Here is a 15,350-nt window from a genome sequence, read left to right on the forward strand (position 1 = left end):
GCAAAAACTCGGGTCCGTCCGGGATTTGAACCCGGGACCACTCACACCCAAAGCGAGTATCATACCCCTAGACCAACGGACCATGTATGAAATAAAACAAGCTCAACTCATAAGCCTACCCTGTAGTTAGTTGCATTTAAATAGTCACTAAATTACCTCTGCAAAAGCTCGGGTCCGTCCGGAATTTGAACCCGGAACCACTCACACCCGAAGCGAGTATCATACCCCTAGGCCAACGGACCATGTATGACACTGAAACATGCTCAACTCGTAGGCCTACAATAGAACTAGTAGCATTTGAATAGTCACTAAATTACCTCTGCAAAAACTCGGGTCCGTCCGGGATTTGAACCCGGGACCACTCACACCCAAAGCGAGTATCATACCCCTAGACCAACGGACCATGTATGAAATAAAACATGCTCAACTCATAGGCCTACCCTGTAGTTAGTTGCATTTAAATAGTCACTAAATTACCTCTGCAAAAACTCGGGTCCGTCCGGGATTTGAACCCGGGACCACTCACACCCGAAGCGAGTATCATACCACTAGGCCAACGGACCATGTATGACACTGAAACATGCTCAACTCGTAGGCCTACAATATAACTAGTTGCATTTGAATAGTCACTAAATTACCTCTGCAAAAACTCGGGTCCGTCCGGGATTTGAACCCGGGACCACTCACACCCGAAGCGAGTATCATACCAATAGACCAACGGACGAAGTATGACACTGAAACATGCTCAGCTCGTAGTCCTTCAATTTAACTCGTTGCATTTGAATAGTCACCAAATTACCTCTGCAAAAACTCGGGTCCGTCCGGGATTTGAACCCGGGACCACTCACACCCGAAGCGAGTACCATACCCCTAGACCAACGGACCATGTATGACACTGAAACATGCTCAACTCGTAGGCCTACAATATAACTAGTTGAATTTAAATAGTCACTAAATTACCTCTGCAAAAACTCGGGTCCGTCCGGGATTTGAACCCGGGACCACTCACACCCAAAGCGAGTATCATACCCCTAGACCAACGGACCATGTATGAAATAAAACATGCTCAACTCATAGGCCTACCCTGTAGTTAGTTGCATTTAAATAGTCACTAAATTACCTCTGCAAAAGCTCGGGTCCGTCCGGGATTTGAACCCGGGACCACTCACACCCGAAGCGAGTATCATACCCCTAGTCCAACGGACCATGTATGACACTGAAACATGCTCAACTCGTAGGCCTACAATAGAACTAGTAGCATTTGAATAGTCACTAAATTACCTCTGCAAAAACTCGGGTCCGTCCGGGATTTGAACCCGGGACCACTCACACCCAAAGCGAGTATCATACCCCTAGACCAACGGACCATGTATGAAATAAAACATGCTCAACTCATAGGCCTACCCTGTAGTTAGTTGCATTTAAATAGTCACTAAATTACCTCTGCAAAAACTCGGGTCCGTCCGGGATTTGAACCCGGGACCACTCACACCCGAAGCGAGTATCATACCCCTAGGCCAACGGACCATGTATGACACTGAAACATGCTCAACTCGTAGGCCTACAATATAACTAGTTGCATTTGAATAGTCACTAAATTACCTCTGCAAAAACTCGGGTCCGTCCGGGATTTGAACCCGGGACCACTCACACCCGAAGCGAGTATCATACCCCTAGAACAACGGACGAAGTATGACACTGAAACATGATCAGCTCGTAGTCCTACAATTTAACCAGTTACTTTTAAATAGTCACCAAATTACTTCTGCAAAAACACGGGTCCGTCCGGGATTTGAACCCGGGACCACTCGCACCCAAAGCGAGTATCATACCACTAGACCAACGGACCATGTATGAAATAAAACATGCTCAACTCATAGGCCTACCCTGTAGTTAGTTGCATTTAAATAGTCACTAAATTACCTCTGCAAAAACTCGGGTCCGTCCGGGATTTGAACCCGGGACCACTCACACCCGAAGCGAGTATCATACCCCTAGACCAACGGACGAAGTATGACACTGATACATGCTCGCTCGTAGTCCTACAATTTAACTAGTTACTTTTAAATAGTCACCAAATTACTTCTGCAAAAACACGGGTCCGTCCGGGATTTGAACCCGGGACCACTCACACCCGAAGCGAGTACCATACCCCTAGACCAACGGACCATGTATGGTACTAAAACATGCTCAACTCGTAGGCCTACAATATAACTAGTTGCATTTAAATAGCCACTAAATTACCTCTGCAAAATCTCGGGTCCGTCCGGGATTTGAACCCGGGACCACTCACACCCAAAGCGAGTATCATACCCCTAGACCAACGGACCATGTATGAAATAAAACAAGCTCATCTCATAAGCCTACCCTGTAGTTAGTTGCATTTAAATAGTCACTAAATTACCTCTGCAAAAACTCGGGTCCGTCCGGGATTTGAACCCGGGACCACTCACACCCGAAGCGAGTATCATACCCCTAGACCAACGGACGAAGTATGACACTGAAACATGCTCAGCTCGTAGTCCTTCAATTTAACTCGTTGCATTTGAATAGTCACCAAATTACCTCTGCAAAAACTCGGGTCCGTCCGGGATTTGAACCCGGGACCACTCACACCCGAAGCGAGTAACATACCCCTAGACCAACGGACCATGTATGACACTCAAACATGCTCAACTCGTAGGCCTACAATATAACTAGTTGCATTTAAATAGTCACTAAATTACCTCTGCAAAAACTCGGGTCCGTCCGGGATTTGAACCCCGGACCACTCACACCCACAGCGAGTATCATACCCCTAGACCAACGGACCATGTATGAAATAAAACATGCTCAACTCATAGGCCTACCCTGTAGTTAGTTGCATTTAAATAGTCACTAAATTACCTCTGTAAAAACTCGGGTCCGTCCGGGATTTGAACCCGGGACCACTCACACCCGAAGCGAGTATCATACCCCTAGACCAACGGACCATGTATGACACTGAAACATGCTCAACTCGTAGGCCTACAATATAACTAGTTGCATTTGAATAGTCACTAAATTACCTCTGCAAAAACTCGGGTCCGTCCGGGATTTGAACCCGGGACCACTCACACCCAAAGCGAGTATCATACCCCTAGACCAACGGACAATGTATGAAATAAAACATGCTCAACTCATAGGCCTACCCTGTAGTTAGTTGCATTTAAATAGTCACTAAATTACCTCTGCAAAAACTCGGGTCCGTCCGGGATTTGAACCCGGGACCACTCACACCCAAAGCGAGTATCATACCCCTAGACCAACGGACCATGTATGAAATAAAACATGCTCAACTCATAGGCCTACCCTGTAGTTAGTTGCATTTAAATAGTCACTAAATTACTTCTGCAAAAACTCGGGTGCGTCCGGGATTTGAACCCGGGACCACTCACACACAAAGCGAGTATCATACCCCTAGACCAACGGACCATGTATGAAATAAAACATGCTCAACTCATAGGCCTACCCTGTAGTTAGTTGCATTTAAATTGTCACTAAATTACCTCTGCAAAAACTCGGGTCCGTCCAGGATTTGAACCCGGGACCACTCACACCCGAAGCGAGTATCATACCCCTAGACCAACGGACGAAGTATGACACTGAAACATGCTCAGCTCGTAGTCCTTCAATTTAACTCGCTGCATTTGAATAGTCACCAAATTACTTCTGCAAAATCTCGGGTCCGTCCGGGATTTGAACCCGGAACCACTCGCACCCAAAGCGAGTATCATACCCCTAGACCAACGGACCATGTATGAAATAAAACATGCTCAACTCATAGGCCTACCCTGTAGTTAGTTGCATTTAAATAGTCACTAAATTACCTCTGCAAAAACTCGGGTCCGTCCAGGATTTGAACCCCGGACCACTCACATCCGAAGCGAGTATCATACCCCTAGGCCAACGGACCATGTATGACACTGAAACATGCTACACTCGTAGGCCTATAATATAACTAGTTGCATTTGAATAGTCACTAAATTACCTCTGCAAAAACTCGGGTCCGTCCGGGATTTGAACCCGGGACCACTCACACCCGAAGCGAGTATCATACCCCTAGAACAACGGACGAAGTATGACACTGAAACATGCTCAGCTCGTAGTCCTACAATTTTACTAGTTACTTTTAAATAGTCACCAAATTACTTCTGCAAAAACACGGGCCCGTCCGGGATTTGAACCCGGGACCACTCGCACCCAAAGCGAGTATCATACCCCTAGACCAACGGACCATGTATGAAATAAAACATGCTCAACTCATAGGCCTACCCTGTAGTTAGTTGCATTTAAATAGTCACTAAATTACCTCTGCAAAAAGTCGTGTCCGTCCGGGATTTGAACCCGGGACCACTCACACCCGAAGCGAGTATCATACCCCTAGACCAACGGACGAAGTATGACACTGAAACATGCTCAGCTCGTAGTCCTTCAATTTAACTCGTTGCATTTGAATAGTCACCAAATTACCTCTGCAAAAAGTCGGGTCCGTCCGGGATTTGAACCCGGGACCACTCACACCCGAAGCGAGTATCATACCCCTAGACCAACGGACCATGTATGAAATAAAACATGCTCAACTCATAGGCCTACCCTGTAGTTAGTTGCATTTAAATAGTCACTAAATTACCTCTGCAAAAACTCGGGTCCGTCCGGGATTTGAACCCGGGACCACTCACACCCGAAGCGAGTATCATACCCCTAGGCCAACGGACCATGTATGACACTGAAACATGCTCAACTCGTAGGCCTACAATATAACTAGTTGCATTTGAATAGTCACTAAATTACCTCTGCAAAAACTCGGGTCCGTCCAGGATTTGAACCCGGGACCACTCACACCCAAAGCGAGTATCATACCCCTAGACCAACGGACCATGTATGAAATAAAACATGCTCAACTCATAGGCCTACCCTGTAGTTAGTTGCATTTAAATAGTCACTAAATTACTTCTGCAAAAACTCGGGTCCGTCCGGGATTTGAACCCGGGACCACTCACACCCAAAGCGAGTATCATACCCCTAGACCAACGGACCATGTATGAAATAAAACATGCTCAACTCATAGGCCTACCCTGTAGTTAGTTGCATTTAAATAGTCTTTAAATTACCTCTGCAAAAACTCGGGTCCGTCCGGGATTTGAACCCGGGACCACTCACACCCGAAGCGAGTATCATACCCCTAGACCAACGGACCATGTATGAAATAAAACATGCTCAACTCGTAGGCCTACAATATAACTAGTTGCATTTAAATAGTCACTAAATTACCTCTGCAAAAACTCGGGTCCGTCCGGGATTTGAACCCGGGACCACTCACACCCAAAGCGAGTATCATACCCCTAGACTAACGGACCATGTATGAAATAAAACATGCTCAACTCATAGGCCTACCCTGTAGTTAGTTGCATTTAAATAGTCACCAAATTACTTCTGCAAAAACACGGGCCCGTCCGGGATTTGAACCCGGGACCACTCGCACCCAAAGCGAGTATCATACCCCTAGACCAACGGACCATGTATGAAATAAAACATGCTCAACTCATAGGCCTACCCTGTAGTTAGTTGCATTTAAATAGTCACTAAATTACCTCTGCAAAAAGTCGGGTCCGTCCGGGATTTGAACCCGGGACCACTCACACCCGAAGCGAGTATCATACCCCTAGACCAACGGACGAAGTATGACACTGAAACATGCTCAGCTCGTAGTCCTTCAATTTAACTCGTTGCATTTGAATAGTCACCAAATTACCTCTGCAAAAAGTCGGGTCCGTCCGGGATTTGAACCCGGGACCACTCACACCCGAAGCGAGTATCATACCCCTAGACCAACGGACCATGTATGAAATAAAACATGCTCAACTCATAGGCCTACCCTGTAGTTAGTTGCATTTAAATAGTCACTAAATTACCTCTGCAAAAGCTCGGGTCCGTCCGGGATTTGAACCCGGGACCACTCACACCCGAAGCGAGTATCATACCCCTAGGCCAACGGACCATGTATGACACTGAATTATGCTCAACTCGTAGGCCTACAATATAACTAGTAGCATTTGAATAGTCACTAAATTACCTCTGCAAAAACTCGGGTCCGTCCGGGATTTGAACCCGGGACCACTCACACCCAAAGCGAGTATCATACCCCTAGACCAACGGACCATGTATGAAATAAAACATGCTCAACTCATAGGCCTACCCTGTAGTTAGTTGCATTTAAATAGTCACTAAATTACCTCTGCAAAAACTCGGGTCCGTCCGGGATTTGAACCCGGGACCACTCACACCCGAAGCGAGTATCATACCCCTAGGCCAACGGACCATGTATGACACTGAAACATGCTCAACTCGTAGGCCTACAATATAACTAGTTGCATTTGAATAGTCACTAAATTACCTCTGCAAAAACTCGGGTCCGTCCAGGATTTGAACCCGGGACCACTCACACCCAAAGCGAGTATCATACCCCTAGACCAACGGACCATGTATGAAATAAAACATGCTCAACTCATAGGCCTACCCTGTAGTTAGTTGCATTTAAATAGTCACTAAATTACTTCTGCAAAAACTCGGGTCCGTCCGGGATTTGAACCCGGGACCACTCACACCCAAAGCGAGTATCATACCCCTAGACCAACGGACCATGTATGAAATAAAACATGCTCAACTCATAGGCCTACCCTGTAGTTAGTTGCATTTAAATAGTCTTTAAATTACCTCTGCAAAAACTCGGGTCCGTCCGGGATTTGAACCCGGGACCACTCACACCCGAAACGAGTATCATACCCCTAGACCAACGGACCATGTATGAAATAAAACATGCTCAACTCGTAGGCCTACAATATAACTAGTTGCATTTAAATAGTCACTAAATTACCTCTGCAAAAACTCGGGTCCGTCCGGGATTTGAACCCGGGACCACTCACACCCAAAGCGAGTATCATACCCCTAGACTAACGGACCATGTATGAAATAAAACATGCTCAACTCATAGGCCTACCCTGTAGTTAGTTGCATTTAAATAGTCACTAAATTACCTCTGCAAAAACTCGGGTCCGTCCGGGATTTGAACCCGGGACCACTCACACCCGAAGCGAGTATCATACCCCTAGGCCAACGGACCATGTATGACACTGAAACATGCTCAACTCGTAGGCCTACAATATAACTAGTTGCATTTGAATAGTCACTAAATTACCTCTGCAAAAACTCGGGTCCGTCCGGGATTTGAACCCGGGACCACTCACACCCAAAGCGAGTATCATACCCCTAGACTAACGGACCATGTATGAAATAAAACATGCTCAACTCATAGGCCTACCCTGTAGTTAGTTGCATTTAAATAGTCACCAAATTACTTCTGCAAAAACACGGGCCCGTCCGGGATTTGAACCCGGGACCACTCGCACCCAAAGCGAGTATCATACCCCTAGACCAACGGACCATGTATGAAATAAAACATGCTCAACTCATAGGCCTACCCTGTAGTTAGTTGCATTTAAATAGTCACTAAATTACCTCTGCAAAAAGTCGGGTCCGTCCGGGATTTGAACCCGGGACCACTCACACCCGAAGCGAGTATCATACCCCTAGACCAACGGACGAAGTATGACACTGAAACATGCTCAGCTCGTAGTCCTTCAATTTAACTCGTTGCATTTGAATAGTCACCAAATTACCTCTGCAAAAAGTCGGGTCCGTCCGGGATTTGAACCCGGGACCACTCACACCCGAAGCGAGTATCATACCCCTAGACCAACGGACCATGTATGAAATAAAACATGCTCAACTCATAGGCCTACCCTGTAGTTAGTTGCATTTAAATAGTCACTAAATTACCTCTGCAAAAGCTCGGGTCCGTCCGGGATTTGAACCCGGGACCACTCACACCCGAAGCGAGTATCATACCCCTAGACCAACGGACCATGTATGAAATAAAACATGCTCAACTCATAGGCCTACCCTGTAGTTAGTTGCATTTAAATAGTCACTAAATTACTTCTGCAAAAACTCGGGTCCGTCCGGGATTTGAACCCGGGACCACTCACACCCAAAGCGAGTATCATACCCCTAGACCAACGGACCATGTATGAAATAAAACATGCTCAACTCATAGAACTACCCTGTAGTTAGTTGCATTTAAATAGTCTTTAAATTACCTCTGCAAAAACTCGGGTCCGTCCGGGATTTGAACCCGGGACCACTCACACCCGAAGCGAGTATCATACCCCTAGACCAACGGACCATGTATGAAATAAAACATGCTCAACTCGTAGGCCTACAATATAACTAGTTGCATTTAAATAGTCACTAAATTACCTCTGCAAAAACTCGGGTCCGTCCGGGATTTGAACCCGGGACCACTCACACCCAAAGCGAGTATCATACCCCTAGACTTACGGACCATGTATGAAATAAAACATGCTCAACTCATAGGCCTACCCTGTAGTTAGTTGCATTTAAATAGTCACTAAATTACCTCTGCAAAAACTCGGGTCCGTCCGGGATTTGAACCCGGGACCACTCACACCCGAAGCGAGTATCATACCCCTAGGCCAACGGACCATGTATGACACTGAAACATGCTCAACTCGTAGGCCTACAATATAACTAGTTGCATTTGAATAGTCACTAAATTACCTCTGCAAAAACTCGGGTCCGTCCGGGATTTGAACCCGGGACCACTCACACCCAAAGCGAGTATCATACCCCTAGACCAACGGACGAAGTATGGCACTGAAACATGCTCAGCTCGTAGTCCTTCAATTTAACTCGTTGCATTTGAATAGTCACCAAATTACCTCTGCAAAAACTCGGGTCCGTCCGGGATTTGAACCCGGGACCACTCACACCCGAAGCGAGTACCATACCCCTAGACCAACGGACCATGTATGACACTGAAACATGCTCAACTCGTAGGCCTAAAATATAACTAGTTGCATTTGAATAGTCACTAAATTACCTCTGCAAAAACTCGGGTCCGTCCCGGATTTGAACCCGGGACCACTCACACCCAAAGCGAGTATCATACCCCTAGACCAACGGACCATGTATGAAATAAAACATGCTCAACTCATAGGCCTACCCTGTAGTTAGTTGCATTTAAATAGTCACTAAATTACTTCTGCAAAAACTCGGGTCCGTCCGGGATTTGAACCCGGGACCACTCACACCCAAAGCGAGTATCATACCCCTAGACCAACGGACCATGTATGAAATAAAACATGCTCAACTCATAGGCCTACCCTGTAGTTAGTTGCATTTAAATAGTCTTTAAATTACCTCTGCAAAATCTCGGGTCCGTCCGGGATTTGAACCCGGGACCACTCACACCCGAAGCGAGTATCATACCCCTAGACCAACGGACGAAGTATGACACTGAAACATGCTCAGCTCGTAGTCTTTCAATTTAACTCGTTGCATTTGAATAGTCACCAAATTACTTCTGCAAAAACTCGGGTTCGTCCGGGATTTGAAACCGGAACCACTCGCACCCAAAGCGAGTATCATACCCCTAGACCAACGGACCATGTATGAAATAAAACATGCTCAACTCATAGGCCTACCCTGTAGTTAGTTGCATTTAAATAGTCACTAAATTACCTCTGCAAAAACTCGGGTCCGTCCGGGATTTGAACCCGGGACCACTCACACCCGAAGCGAGTATCATACCCCTAGACCAACGGACGAAGTATGACACTGAAACATGCTCAGCTCGTAGTCTTTAAATTTAACTCGTTGCATTTGAATAGTCACCAAATTACCTCTGCAAAAACTCGGGTCCGTCCGGGATTTGAACCCGGGACCACTCACACCCGAAGCGAGTACCATACCCCTAGACCAACGGACCATGTATGACACTCAAACATGCTCAACTCGTAGGCCTACAATATAACTAGTTGCATTTGAATAGTCACTAAATTACCTCTGCAAAAACTCGGGTCCGTCCGGGATTTGAACCCGGGACCACTCACACCCAAAGCGAGTATCATACCCCTAGACCAACGGACAATGTATGAAATAAAACATGCTCAACTCATAGGCCTACCCTGTAGTTAGTTGCATTTAAATAGTCACTAAATTACCTCTGCAAAAACTCGGGTCCGTCCGGGATTTGAACCCGGGACCACTCACACCCAAAGCGAGTATCATACCCCTAGACCAACGGACCATGTATGAAATAAAACATGCTCAACTCATAGGCCTACCCTGTAGTTAGTTGCATTTAAATAGTCTTTAAATTACCTCTGCAAAAACTCGGGTCCGTCCGGGATTTGAACCCGGGACCACTCACACCCGAAACGAGTATCATACCCCTAGACCAACGGACCATGTATGAAATAAAACATGCTCAACTCGTAGGCCTACAATATAACTAGTTGCATTTAAATAGTCACTAAATTACCTCTGCAAAAACTCGGGTCCGTCCGGGATTTGAACCCGGGACCACTCACACCCAAAGCGAGTATCATACCCCTAGACTAACGGACCATGTATGAAATAAAACATGCTCAACTCATAGGCCTACCCTGTAGTTAGTTGCATTTAAATAGTCACTAAATTACCTCTGCAAAAACTCGGGTCCGTCCGGGATTTGAACCCGGGACCACTCACACCCGAAGCGAGTATCATACCCCTAGGCCAACGGACCATGTATGACACTGAAACATGCTCAACTCGTAGGCCTACAATATAACTAGTTGCATTTGAATAGTCACTAAATTACCTCTGCAAAAACTCGGGTCCGTCCGGGATTTGAACCCGGGACCACTCACACCCAAAGCGAGTATCATACCCCTAGACTAACGGACCATGTATGAAATAAAACATGCTCAACTCATAGGCCTACCCTGTAGTTAGTTGCATTTAAATAGTCACCAAATTACTTCTGCAAAAACACGGGCCCGTCCGGGATTTGAACCCGGGACCACTCGCACCCAAAGCGAGTATCATACCCCTAGACCAACGGACCATGTATGAAATAAAACATGCTCAACTCATAGGCCTACCCTGTAGTTAGTTGCATTTAAATAGTCACTAAATTACCTCTGCAAAAAGTCGGGTCCGTCCGGGATTTGAACCCGGGACCACTCACACCCGAAGCGAGTATCATACCCCTAGACCAACGGACGAAGTATGACACTGAAACATGCTCAGCTCGTAGTCCTTCAATTTAACTCGTTGCATTTGAATAGTCACCAAATTACCTCTGCAAAAAGTCGGGTCCGTCCGGGATTTGAACCCGGGACCACTCACACCCGAAGCGAGTATCATACCCCTAGACCAACGGACCATGTATGAAATAAAACATGCTCAACTCATAGGCCTACCCTGTAGTTAGTTGCATTTAAATAGTCACTAAATTACCTCTGCAAAAGCTCGGGTCCGTCCGGGATTTGAACCCGGGACCACTCACACCCGAAGCGAGTATCATACCCCTAGACCAACGGACCATGTATGAAATAAAACATGCTCAACTCATAGGCCTACCCTGTAGTTAGTTGCATTTAAATAGTCACTAAATTACTTCTGCAAAAACTCGGGTCCGTCCGGGATTTGAACCCGGGACCACTCACACCCAAAGCGAGTATCATACCCCTAGACCAACGGACCATGTATGAAATAAAACATGCTCAACTCATAGGCCTACCCTGTAGTTAGTTGCATTTAAATAGTCTTTAAATTACCTCTGCAAAAACTCGGGTCCGTCCGGGATTTGAACCCGGGACCACTCACACCCGAAGCGAGTATCATACCCCTAGACCAACGGACCATGTATGAAATAAAACATGCTCAACTCGTAGGCCTACAATATAACTAGTTGCATTTAAATAGTCACTAAATTACCTCTGCAAAAACTCGGGTCCGTCCGGGATTTGAACCCGGGACCACTCACACCCAAAGCGAGTATCATACCCCTAGACTTACGGACCATGTATGAAATAAAACATGCTCAACTCATAGGCCTACCCTGTAGTTAGTTGCATTTAAATAGTCACTAAATTACCTCTGCAAAAACTCGGGTCCGTCCGGGATTTGAACCCGGGACCACTCACACCCGAAGCGAGTATCATACCCCTAGGCCAACGGACCATGTATGACACTGAAACATGCTCAACTCGTAGGCCTACAATATAACTAGTTGCATTTGAATAGTCACTAAATTACCTCTGCAAAAACTCGGGTCCGTCCGGGATTTGAACCCGGGACCACTCACACCCAAAGCGAGTATCATACCCCTAGACCAACGGACGAAGTATGGCACTGAAACATGCTCAGCTCGTAGTCCTTCAATTTAACTCGTTGCATTTGAATAGTCACCAAATTACCTCTGCAAAAACTCGGGTCCGTCCGGGATTTGAACCCGGGACCACTCACACCCGAAGCGAGTACCATACCCCTAGACCAACGGACCATGTATGACACTGAAACATGCTCAACTCGTAGGCCTAAAATATAACTAGTTGCATTTGAATAGTCACTAAATTACCTCTGCAAAAACTCGGGTCCGTCCCGGATTTGAACCCGGGACCACTCACACCCAAAGCGAGTATCATACCCCTAGACCAACGGACCATGTATGAAATAAAACATGCTCAACTCATAGGCCTACCCTGTAGTTAGTTGCATTTAAATAGTCACTAAATTACTTCTGCAAAAACTCGGGTCCGTCCGGGATTTGAACCCGGGACCACTCACACCCAAAGCGAGTATCATACCCCTAGACCAACGGACCATGTATGAAATAAAACATGCTCAACTCATAGGCCTACCCTGTAGTTAGTTGCATTTAAATAGTCTTTAAATTACCTCTGCAAAATCTCGGGTCCGTCCGGGATTTGAACCCGGGACCACTCACACCCGAAGCGAGTATCATACCCCTAGACCAACGGACGAAGTATGACACTGAAACATGCTCAGCTCGTAGTCTTTCAATTTAACTCGTTGCATTTGAATAGTCACCAAATTACTTCTGCAAAAACTCGGGTTCGTCCGGGATTTGAAACCGGAACCACTCGCACCCAAAGCGAGTATCATACCCCTAGACCAACGGACCATGTATGAAATAAAACATGCTCAACTCATAGGCCTACCCTGTAGTTAGTTGCATTTAAATAGTCACTAAATTACCTCTGCAAAAACTCGGGTCCGTCCGGGATTTGAACCCGGGACCACTCACACCCGAAGCGAGTATCATACCCCTAGACCAACGGACGAAGTATGACACTGAAACATGCTCAGCTCGTAGTCTTTAAATTTAACTCGTTGCATTTGAATAGTCACCAAATTACCTCTGCAAAAACTCGGGTCCGTCCGGGATTTGAACCCGGGACCACTCACACCCGAAGCGAGTACCATACCCCTAGACCAACGGACCATGTATGACACTCAAACATGCTCAACTCGTAGGCCTACAATATAACTAGTTGCATTTGAATAGTCACTAAATTACCTCTGCAAAAACTCGGGTCCGTCCGGGATTTGAACCCGGGACCACTCACACCCAAAGCGAGTATCATACCCCTAGACCAACGGACAATGTATGAAATAAAACATGCTCAACTCATAGGCCTACCCTGTAGTTAGTTGCATTTAAATAGTCACTAAATTACCTCTGCAAAAACTCGGGTCCGTCCGGGATTTGAACCCGGGACCACTCACACCCAAAGCGAGAATCATACCCCTAGACCAACGGACCATGTATGAAATAAAACATGCTCAACTCATAGGCCTACCCTGTAGTTAGTTGCATTTAAATTGTCACTAAATTACCTCTGCAAAAACTCGGGTCCGTCCGGGATTTGAACCCGGGACCACTCACACCCGAAGCGAGTATCATACCCCTAGACCAACGGACGAAGTATGACACTGAAACATGCTCAGCTCGTAGTCCTTCAATTTAACTCGTTGCATTTGAATAGTCACCAAATTACTTCTGCAAAAACTCGGGTCCGTCCGGGATTTGAACCCGGAACCACTCGCACCCAAAGCGAGTATCATACCCCTAGACCAACGGACCATGTATGAAATAAAACATGCTCAACTCATAGGCCTACCCTGTAGTTAGTTGCATTTAAATAGTCTTTAAATTACCTCTGCAAAATCTCGGGTCCGTCCGGGATTTGAACCCGGGACCACTCACACCCGAAGCGAGTATCATACCCCTAGACCAACGGACGAAGTATGACACTGAAACATGCTCAGCTCGTAGTCCTTCAATTTAACTCGTTGCATTTGAATAGTCACCAAATTACTTCTGCAAAAACTCGGGTTCGTCCGGGATTTGAACCCGGAACCACTCGCACCCAAAGCGAGTATCATACCCCTAGACCAACGGACCATGTATGAAATAAAACATGCTCAACTCATAGGCCTACCCTGTAGTGAGTTGCATTTAAATAGTCACTAAATTACCTCTGCAAAAACTCGGGTCCGTCCGGGATTTGAACCCGGGACCACTCACACCCGAAGCGAGTATCATACCCCTAGACCAACGGACGAAGTATGACACTGAAACATGCTCAGCTCGTAGTCCTTCAATTTAACTAGTTGCATTTAAATAGTCACTAAATTACCTCTGCAAAAACTCGGGTCCGTCCGGGATTTGAACCCCGGACCACTCACACCCAAAGCGAGTATCATACCCCTAGACCAACGGACCATGTATGAAATAAAACATGCTCAACTCATAGGCCTACCCTGTAGTTAGTTGCATTTAAATAGTCACTAAATTACCTCTGCAAAAACTCGGGTCCGTCCGGGATTTGAACCCGGGACCACTCACACCCGAAGCGAGTATCATACCCCTAGACCAACGGACCATGTATGACACTGAAACATGCTCAACTCGTAGGCCTACAATATAACTAGTTGCATTTGAATAGTCACTAAATTACCTCTGCAAAAACTCGGGTCCGTCCGGGATTTGAACCCGGGACCACTCACACCCAAAGCGAGTATCATACCCCTAGACCAACGGACAATGTATGAAATAAAACATGCTCAACTCATAGGCCTACCCTGTAGTTAGTTGCATTTAAATAGTCACTAAATTACCTCTGCAAAAACTCGGGTCCGTCCGGGATTTGAACCCGGGACCACTCACACCCAAAGCGAGTATCATACCCCTAGACCAACGGACCATGTATGAAATAAAACATGCTCAACTCATAGGCCTACCCTGTAGTTAGTTGCATTTAAATAGTCACTAAATTACTTCTGCAAAAACTCGGGTGCGTCCGGGATTTGAACCCGGGACCACTCACACACAAAGCGAGTATCATACCCCTAGACCAACGGACCATGTATGAAATAAAACATGCTCAACTCAT

General features: G+C 46.2%; 71 non-coding genes across 71 annotated transcripts; all 71 read right to left on the reverse strand.

Annotated features, from left to right (window-relative positions):
- Nucleotides 1–10: 10 nt before the first annotated feature.
- On the reverse strand, nucleotides 11–82 carry TRNAP-UGG (transfer RNA proline (anticodon UGG)). The gene has a single exon. It is a non-coding gene; the product is annotated as a tRNA-Pro (tRNA).
- Nucleotides 83–331: 249 nt separating this feature from the next.
- TRNAP-UGG (transfer RNA proline (anticodon UGG)) lies at nucleotides 332–403 on the reverse strand. The gene has a single exon. It is a non-coding gene; the product is annotated as a tRNA-Pro (tRNA).
- An 88-nt stretch (nucleotides 404–491) lies between these two features.
- TRNAP-CGG (transfer RNA proline (anticodon CGG)) lies at nucleotides 492–563 on the reverse strand. Its single transcript has one exon. It is a non-coding gene; the product is annotated as a tRNA-Pro (tRNA).
- Nucleotides 564–813: 250 nt separating this feature from the next.
- TRNAP-CGG (transfer RNA proline (anticodon CGG)) lies at nucleotides 814–885 on the reverse strand. Its single transcript has one exon. It is a non-coding gene; the product is annotated as a tRNA-Pro (tRNA).
- An 89-nt stretch (nucleotides 886–974) lies between these two features.
- TRNAP-UGG (transfer RNA proline (anticodon UGG)) lies at nucleotides 975–1,046 on the reverse strand. Its single transcript has one exon. It is a non-coding gene; the product is annotated as a tRNA-Pro (tRNA).
- A 249-nt stretch (nucleotides 1,047–1,295) lies between these two features.
- TRNAP-UGG (transfer RNA proline (anticodon UGG)) lies at nucleotides 1,296–1,367 on the reverse strand. The gene has a single exon. It is a non-coding gene; the product is annotated as a tRNA-Pro (tRNA).
- An 88-nt stretch (nucleotides 1,368–1,455) lies between these two features.
- Nucleotides 1,456–1,527, reverse strand: TRNAP-CGG (transfer RNA proline (anticodon CGG)). Its single transcript has one exon. It is a non-coding gene; the product is annotated as a tRNA-Pro (tRNA).
- Nucleotides 1,528–1,777: 250 nt separating this feature from the next.
- On the reverse strand, nucleotides 1,778–1,849 carry TRNAP-UGG (transfer RNA proline (anticodon UGG)). The gene has a single exon. It is a non-coding gene; the product is annotated as a tRNA-Pro (tRNA).
- Nucleotides 1,850–1,935: 86 nt separating this feature from the next.
- Nucleotides 1,936–2,009, reverse strand: TRNAP-CGG (transfer RNA proline (anticodon CGG)). Its single transcript has one exon. It is a non-coding gene; the product is annotated as a tRNA-Pro (tRNA).
- Nucleotides 2,010–2,097: 88 nt separating this feature from the next.
- Nucleotides 2,098–2,169, reverse strand: TRNAP-CGG (transfer RNA proline (anticodon CGG)). Its single transcript has one exon. It is a non-coding gene; the product is annotated as a tRNA-Pro (tRNA).
- An 89-nt stretch (nucleotides 2,170–2,258) lies between these two features.
- Nucleotides 2,259–2,330, reverse strand: TRNAP-UGG (transfer RNA proline (anticodon UGG)). The gene has a single exon. It is a non-coding gene; the product is annotated as a tRNA-Pro (tRNA).
- An 86-nt stretch (nucleotides 2,331–2,416) lies between these two features.
- On the reverse strand, nucleotides 2,417–2,490 carry TRNAP-CGG (transfer RNA proline (anticodon CGG)). Its single transcript has one exon. It is a non-coding gene; the product is annotated as a tRNA-Pro (tRNA).
- Nucleotides 2,491–2,579: 89 nt separating this feature from the next.
- On the reverse strand, nucleotides 2,580–2,651 carry TRNAP-CGG (transfer RNA proline (anticodon CGG)). Its single transcript has one exon. It is a non-coding gene; the product is annotated as a tRNA-Pro (tRNA).
- A 249-nt stretch (nucleotides 2,652–2,900) lies between these two features.
- Nucleotides 2,901–2,972, reverse strand: TRNAP-CGG (transfer RNA proline (anticodon CGG)). The gene has a single exon. It is a non-coding gene; the product is annotated as a tRNA-Pro (tRNA).
- A 249-nt stretch (nucleotides 2,973–3,221) lies between these two features.
- On the reverse strand, nucleotides 3,222–3,293 carry TRNAP-UGG (transfer RNA proline (anticodon UGG)). Its single transcript has one exon. It is a non-coding gene; the product is annotated as a tRNA-Pro (tRNA).
- A 409-nt stretch (nucleotides 3,294–3,702) lies between these two features.
- On the reverse strand, nucleotides 3,703–3,774 carry TRNAP-UGG (transfer RNA proline (anticodon UGG)). Its single transcript has one exon. It is a non-coding gene; the product is annotated as a tRNA-Pro (tRNA).
- Nucleotides 3,775–4,184: 410 nt separating this feature from the next.
- Nucleotides 4,185–4,256, reverse strand: TRNAP-UGG (transfer RNA proline (anticodon UGG)). The gene has a single exon. It is a non-coding gene; the product is annotated as a tRNA-Pro (tRNA).
- Nucleotides 4,257–4,342: 86 nt separating this feature from the next.
- On the reverse strand, nucleotides 4,343–4,416 carry TRNAP-CGG (transfer RNA proline (anticodon CGG)). The gene has a single exon. It is a non-coding gene; the product is annotated as a tRNA-Pro (tRNA).
- An 89-nt stretch (nucleotides 4,417–4,505) lies between these two features.
- On the reverse strand, nucleotides 4,506–4,577 carry TRNAP-CGG (transfer RNA proline (anticodon CGG)). The gene has a single exon. It is a non-coding gene; the product is annotated as a tRNA-Pro (tRNA).
- An 88-nt stretch (nucleotides 4,578–4,665) lies between these two features.
- Nucleotides 4,666–4,737, reverse strand: TRNAP-CGG (transfer RNA proline (anticodon CGG)). Its single transcript has one exon. It is a non-coding gene; the product is annotated as a tRNA-Pro (tRNA).
- Nucleotides 4,738–4,986: 249 nt separating this feature from the next.
- TRNAP-UGG (transfer RNA proline (anticodon UGG)) lies at nucleotides 4,987–5,058 on the reverse strand. Its single transcript has one exon. It is a non-coding gene; the product is annotated as a tRNA-Pro (tRNA).
- Nucleotides 5,059–5,146: 88 nt separating this feature from the next.
- TRNAP-CGG (transfer RNA proline (anticodon CGG)) lies at nucleotides 5,147–5,218 on the reverse strand. Its single transcript has one exon. It is a non-coding gene; the product is annotated as a tRNA-Pro (tRNA).
- Nucleotides 5,219–5,306: 88 nt separating this feature from the next.
- TRNAP-UGG (transfer RNA proline (anticodon UGG)) lies at nucleotides 5,307–5,378 on the reverse strand. The gene has a single exon. It is a non-coding gene; the product is annotated as a tRNA-Pro (tRNA).
- An 88-nt stretch (nucleotides 5,379–5,466) lies between these two features.
- On the reverse strand, nucleotides 5,467–5,538 carry TRNAP-UGG (transfer RNA proline (anticodon UGG)). Its single transcript has one exon. It is a non-coding gene; the product is annotated as a tRNA-Pro (tRNA).
- Nucleotides 5,539–5,624: 86 nt separating this feature from the next.
- Nucleotides 5,625–5,698, reverse strand: TRNAP-CGG (transfer RNA proline (anticodon CGG)). Its single transcript has one exon. It is a non-coding gene; the product is annotated as a tRNA-Pro (tRNA).
- Nucleotides 5,699–5,787: 89 nt separating this feature from the next.
- TRNAP-CGG (transfer RNA proline (anticodon CGG)) lies at nucleotides 5,788–5,859 on the reverse strand. Its single transcript has one exon. It is a non-coding gene; the product is annotated as a tRNA-Pro (tRNA).
- Nucleotides 5,860–5,947: 88 nt separating this feature from the next.
- TRNAP-CGG (transfer RNA proline (anticodon CGG)) lies at nucleotides 5,948–6,019 on the reverse strand. Its single transcript has one exon. It is a non-coding gene; the product is annotated as a tRNA-Pro (tRNA).
- Nucleotides 6,020–6,108: 89 nt separating this feature from the next.
- Nucleotides 6,109–6,180, reverse strand: TRNAP-UGG (transfer RNA proline (anticodon UGG)). The gene has a single exon. It is a non-coding gene; the product is annotated as a tRNA-Pro (tRNA).
- Nucleotides 6,181–6,268: 88 nt separating this feature from the next.
- TRNAP-CGG (transfer RNA proline (anticodon CGG)) lies at nucleotides 6,269–6,340 on the reverse strand. The gene has a single exon. It is a non-coding gene; the product is annotated as a tRNA-Pro (tRNA).
- Nucleotides 6,341–6,589: 249 nt separating this feature from the next.
- On the reverse strand, nucleotides 6,590–6,661 carry TRNAP-UGG (transfer RNA proline (anticodon UGG)). Its single transcript has one exon. It is a non-coding gene; the product is annotated as a tRNA-Pro (tRNA).
- An 88-nt stretch (nucleotides 6,662–6,749) lies between these two features.
- Nucleotides 6,750–6,821, reverse strand: TRNAP-CGG (transfer RNA proline (anticodon CGG)). Its single transcript has one exon. It is a non-coding gene; the product is annotated as a tRNA-Pro (tRNA).
- An 88-nt stretch (nucleotides 6,822–6,909) lies between these two features.
- Nucleotides 6,910–6,981, reverse strand: TRNAP-UGG (transfer RNA proline (anticodon UGG)). Its single transcript has one exon. It is a non-coding gene; the product is annotated as a tRNA-Pro (tRNA).
- Nucleotides 6,982–7,069: 88 nt separating this feature from the next.
- Nucleotides 7,070–7,141, reverse strand: TRNAP-CGG (transfer RNA proline (anticodon CGG)). The gene has a single exon. It is a non-coding gene; the product is annotated as a tRNA-Pro (tRNA).
- Nucleotides 7,142–7,230: 89 nt separating this feature from the next.
- Nucleotides 7,231–7,302, reverse strand: TRNAP-UGG (transfer RNA proline (anticodon UGG)). Its single transcript has one exon. It is a non-coding gene; the product is annotated as a tRNA-Pro (tRNA).
- An 88-nt stretch (nucleotides 7,303–7,390) lies between these two features.
- On the reverse strand, nucleotides 7,391–7,462 carry TRNAP-UGG (transfer RNA proline (anticodon UGG)). Its single transcript has one exon. It is a non-coding gene; the product is annotated as a tRNA-Pro (tRNA).
- An 86-nt stretch (nucleotides 7,463–7,548) lies between these two features.
- Nucleotides 7,549–7,622, reverse strand: TRNAP-CGG (transfer RNA proline (anticodon CGG)). Its single transcript has one exon. It is a non-coding gene; the product is annotated as a tRNA-Pro (tRNA).
- Nucleotides 7,623–7,711: 89 nt separating this feature from the next.
- On the reverse strand, nucleotides 7,712–7,783 carry TRNAP-CGG (transfer RNA proline (anticodon CGG)). The gene has a single exon. It is a non-coding gene; the product is annotated as a tRNA-Pro (tRNA).
- An 88-nt stretch (nucleotides 7,784–7,871) lies between these two features.
- TRNAP-CGG (transfer RNA proline (anticodon CGG)) lies at nucleotides 7,872–7,943 on the reverse strand. Its single transcript has one exon. It is a non-coding gene; the product is annotated as a tRNA-Pro (tRNA).
- An 88-nt stretch (nucleotides 7,944–8,031) lies between these two features.
- Nucleotides 8,032–8,103, reverse strand: TRNAP-UGG (transfer RNA proline (anticodon UGG)). Its single transcript has one exon. It is a non-coding gene; the product is annotated as a tRNA-Pro (tRNA).
- Nucleotides 8,104–8,191: 88 nt separating this feature from the next.
- On the reverse strand, nucleotides 8,192–8,263 carry TRNAP-CGG (transfer RNA proline (anticodon CGG)). Its single transcript has one exon. It is a non-coding gene; the product is annotated as a tRNA-Pro (tRNA).
- Nucleotides 8,264–8,511: 248 nt separating this feature from the next.
- On the reverse strand, nucleotides 8,512–8,583 carry TRNAP-CGG (transfer RNA proline (anticodon CGG)). Its single transcript has one exon. It is a non-coding gene; the product is annotated as a tRNA-Pro (tRNA).
- Nucleotides 8,584–8,833: 250 nt separating this feature from the next.
- Nucleotides 8,834–8,905, reverse strand: TRNAP-CGG (transfer RNA proline (anticodon CGG)). Its single transcript has one exon. It is a non-coding gene; the product is annotated as a tRNA-Pro (tRNA).
- Nucleotides 8,906–9,154: 249 nt separating this feature from the next.
- Nucleotides 9,155–9,226, reverse strand: TRNAP-UGG (transfer RNA proline (anticodon UGG)). Its single transcript has one exon. It is a non-coding gene; the product is annotated as a tRNA-Pro (tRNA).
- Nucleotides 9,227–9,312: 86 nt separating this feature from the next.
- On the reverse strand, nucleotides 9,313–9,386 carry TRNAP-CGG (transfer RNA proline (anticodon CGG)). The gene has a single exon. It is a non-coding gene; the product is annotated as a tRNA-Pro (tRNA).
- Nucleotides 9,387–9,633: 247 nt separating this feature from the next.
- On the reverse strand, nucleotides 9,634–9,707 carry TRNAP-CGG (transfer RNA proline (anticodon CGG)). The gene has a single exon. It is a non-coding gene; the product is annotated as a tRNA-Pro (tRNA).
- Nucleotides 9,708–9,796: 89 nt separating this feature from the next.
- Nucleotides 9,797–9,868, reverse strand: TRNAP-CGG (transfer RNA proline (anticodon CGG)). The gene has a single exon. It is a non-coding gene; the product is annotated as a tRNA-Pro (tRNA).
- A 249-nt stretch (nucleotides 9,869–10,117) lies between these two features.
- TRNAP-UGG (transfer RNA proline (anticodon UGG)) lies at nucleotides 10,118–10,189 on the reverse strand. The gene has a single exon. It is a non-coding gene; the product is annotated as a tRNA-Pro (tRNA).
- An 88-nt stretch (nucleotides 10,190–10,277) lies between these two features.
- Nucleotides 10,278–10,349, reverse strand: TRNAP-CGG (transfer RNA proline (anticodon CGG)). The gene has a single exon. It is a non-coding gene; the product is annotated as a tRNA-Pro (tRNA).
- Nucleotides 10,350–10,437: 88 nt separating this feature from the next.
- Nucleotides 10,438–10,509, reverse strand: TRNAP-UGG (transfer RNA proline (anticodon UGG)). Its single transcript has one exon. It is a non-coding gene; the product is annotated as a tRNA-Pro (tRNA).
- An 88-nt stretch (nucleotides 10,510–10,597) lies between these two features.
- TRNAP-CGG (transfer RNA proline (anticodon CGG)) lies at nucleotides 10,598–10,669 on the reverse strand. The gene has a single exon. It is a non-coding gene; the product is annotated as a tRNA-Pro (tRNA).
- Nucleotides 10,670–10,758: 89 nt separating this feature from the next.
- On the reverse strand, nucleotides 10,759–10,830 carry TRNAP-UGG (transfer RNA proline (anticodon UGG)). Its single transcript has one exon. It is a non-coding gene; the product is annotated as a tRNA-Pro (tRNA).
- Nucleotides 10,831–10,918: 88 nt separating this feature from the next.
- On the reverse strand, nucleotides 10,919–10,990 carry TRNAP-UGG (transfer RNA proline (anticodon UGG)). The gene has a single exon. It is a non-coding gene; the product is annotated as a tRNA-Pro (tRNA).
- An 86-nt stretch (nucleotides 10,991–11,076) lies between these two features.
- Nucleotides 11,077–11,150, reverse strand: TRNAP-CGG (transfer RNA proline (anticodon CGG)). Its single transcript has one exon. It is a non-coding gene; the product is annotated as a tRNA-Pro (tRNA).
- An 89-nt stretch (nucleotides 11,151–11,239) lies between these two features.
- On the reverse strand, nucleotides 11,240–11,311 carry TRNAP-CGG (transfer RNA proline (anticodon CGG)). The gene has a single exon. It is a non-coding gene; the product is annotated as a tRNA-Pro (tRNA).
- An 88-nt stretch (nucleotides 11,312–11,399) lies between these two features.
- Nucleotides 11,400–11,471, reverse strand: TRNAP-CGG (transfer RNA proline (anticodon CGG)). Its single transcript has one exon. It is a non-coding gene; the product is annotated as a tRNA-Pro (tRNA).
- An 88-nt stretch (nucleotides 11,472–11,559) lies between these two features.
- Nucleotides 11,560–11,631, reverse strand: TRNAP-UGG (transfer RNA proline (anticodon UGG)). Its single transcript has one exon. It is a non-coding gene; the product is annotated as a tRNA-Pro (tRNA).
- An 88-nt stretch (nucleotides 11,632–11,719) lies between these two features.
- TRNAP-CGG (transfer RNA proline (anticodon CGG)) lies at nucleotides 11,720–11,791 on the reverse strand. Its single transcript has one exon. It is a non-coding gene; the product is annotated as a tRNA-Pro (tRNA).
- A 248-nt stretch (nucleotides 11,792–12,039) lies between these two features.
- On the reverse strand, nucleotides 12,040–12,111 carry TRNAP-CGG (transfer RNA proline (anticodon CGG)). The gene has a single exon. It is a non-coding gene; the product is annotated as a tRNA-Pro (tRNA).
- Nucleotides 12,112–12,361: 250 nt separating this feature from the next.
- TRNAP-CGG (transfer RNA proline (anticodon CGG)) lies at nucleotides 12,362–12,433 on the reverse strand. The gene has a single exon. It is a non-coding gene; the product is annotated as a tRNA-Pro (tRNA).
- Nucleotides 12,434–12,682: 249 nt separating this feature from the next.
- On the reverse strand, nucleotides 12,683–12,754 carry TRNAP-UGG (transfer RNA proline (anticodon UGG)). The gene has a single exon. It is a non-coding gene; the product is annotated as a tRNA-Pro (tRNA).
- Nucleotides 12,755–12,840: 86 nt separating this feature from the next.
- On the reverse strand, nucleotides 12,841–12,914 carry TRNAP-CGG (transfer RNA proline (anticodon CGG)). The gene has a single exon. It is a non-coding gene; the product is annotated as a tRNA-Pro (tRNA).
- Nucleotides 12,915–13,161: 247 nt separating this feature from the next.
- TRNAP-CGG (transfer RNA proline (anticodon CGG)) lies at nucleotides 13,162–13,235 on the reverse strand. Its single transcript has one exon. It is a non-coding gene; the product is annotated as a tRNA-Pro (tRNA).
- Nucleotides 13,236–13,324: 89 nt separating this feature from the next.
- TRNAP-CGG (transfer RNA proline (anticodon CGG)) lies at nucleotides 13,325–13,396 on the reverse strand. Its single transcript has one exon. It is a non-coding gene; the product is annotated as a tRNA-Pro (tRNA).
- A 249-nt stretch (nucleotides 13,397–13,645) lies between these two features.
- Nucleotides 13,646–13,717, reverse strand: TRNAP-UGG (transfer RNA proline (anticodon UGG)). The gene has a single exon. It is a non-coding gene; the product is annotated as a tRNA-Pro (tRNA).
- Nucleotides 13,718–13,803: 86 nt separating this feature from the next.
- Nucleotides 13,804–13,877, reverse strand: TRNAP-CGG (transfer RNA proline (anticodon CGG)). The gene has a single exon. It is a non-coding gene; the product is annotated as a tRNA-Pro (tRNA).
- An 89-nt stretch (nucleotides 13,878–13,966) lies between these two features.
- TRNAP-UGG (transfer RNA proline (anticodon UGG)) lies at nucleotides 13,967–14,038 on the reverse strand. The gene has a single exon. It is a non-coding gene; the product is annotated as a tRNA-Pro (tRNA).
- Nucleotides 14,039–14,124: 86 nt separating this feature from the next.
- TRNAP-CGG (transfer RNA proline (anticodon CGG)) lies at nucleotides 14,125–14,198 on the reverse strand. Its single transcript has one exon. It is a non-coding gene; the product is annotated as a tRNA-Pro (tRNA).
- Nucleotides 14,199–14,287: 89 nt separating this feature from the next.
- Nucleotides 14,288–14,359, reverse strand: TRNAP-UGG (transfer RNA proline (anticodon UGG)). The gene has a single exon. It is a non-coding gene; the product is annotated as a tRNA-Pro (tRNA).
- Nucleotides 14,360–14,445: 86 nt separating this feature from the next.
- On the reverse strand, nucleotides 14,446–14,519 carry TRNAP-CGG (transfer RNA proline (anticodon CGG)). Its single transcript has one exon. It is a non-coding gene; the product is annotated as a tRNA-Pro (tRNA).
- A 249-nt stretch (nucleotides 14,520–14,768) lies between these two features.
- TRNAP-CGG (transfer RNA proline (anticodon CGG)) lies at nucleotides 14,769–14,840 on the reverse strand. Its single transcript has one exon. It is a non-coding gene; the product is annotated as a tRNA-Pro (tRNA).
- A 249-nt stretch (nucleotides 14,841–15,089) lies between these two features.
- On the reverse strand, nucleotides 15,090–15,161 carry TRNAP-UGG (transfer RNA proline (anticodon UGG)). The gene has a single exon. It is a non-coding gene; the product is annotated as a tRNA-Pro (tRNA).
- Nucleotides 15,162–15,350: the final 189 nt, after the last annotated feature.

This window comes from Phalangium opilio, unplaced genomic scaffold (assembly GCF_054372755.1).
Source record: "Phalangium opilio isolate 3A_F unplaced genomic scaffold, DU_Popi_V2 ptg000487l_1, whole genome shotgun sequence".
In the NCBI taxonomy this organism is placed as follows: domain Eukaryota; kingdom Metazoa; phylum Arthropoda; class Arachnida; order Opiliones; family Phalangiidae; genus Phalangium; species Phalangium opilio.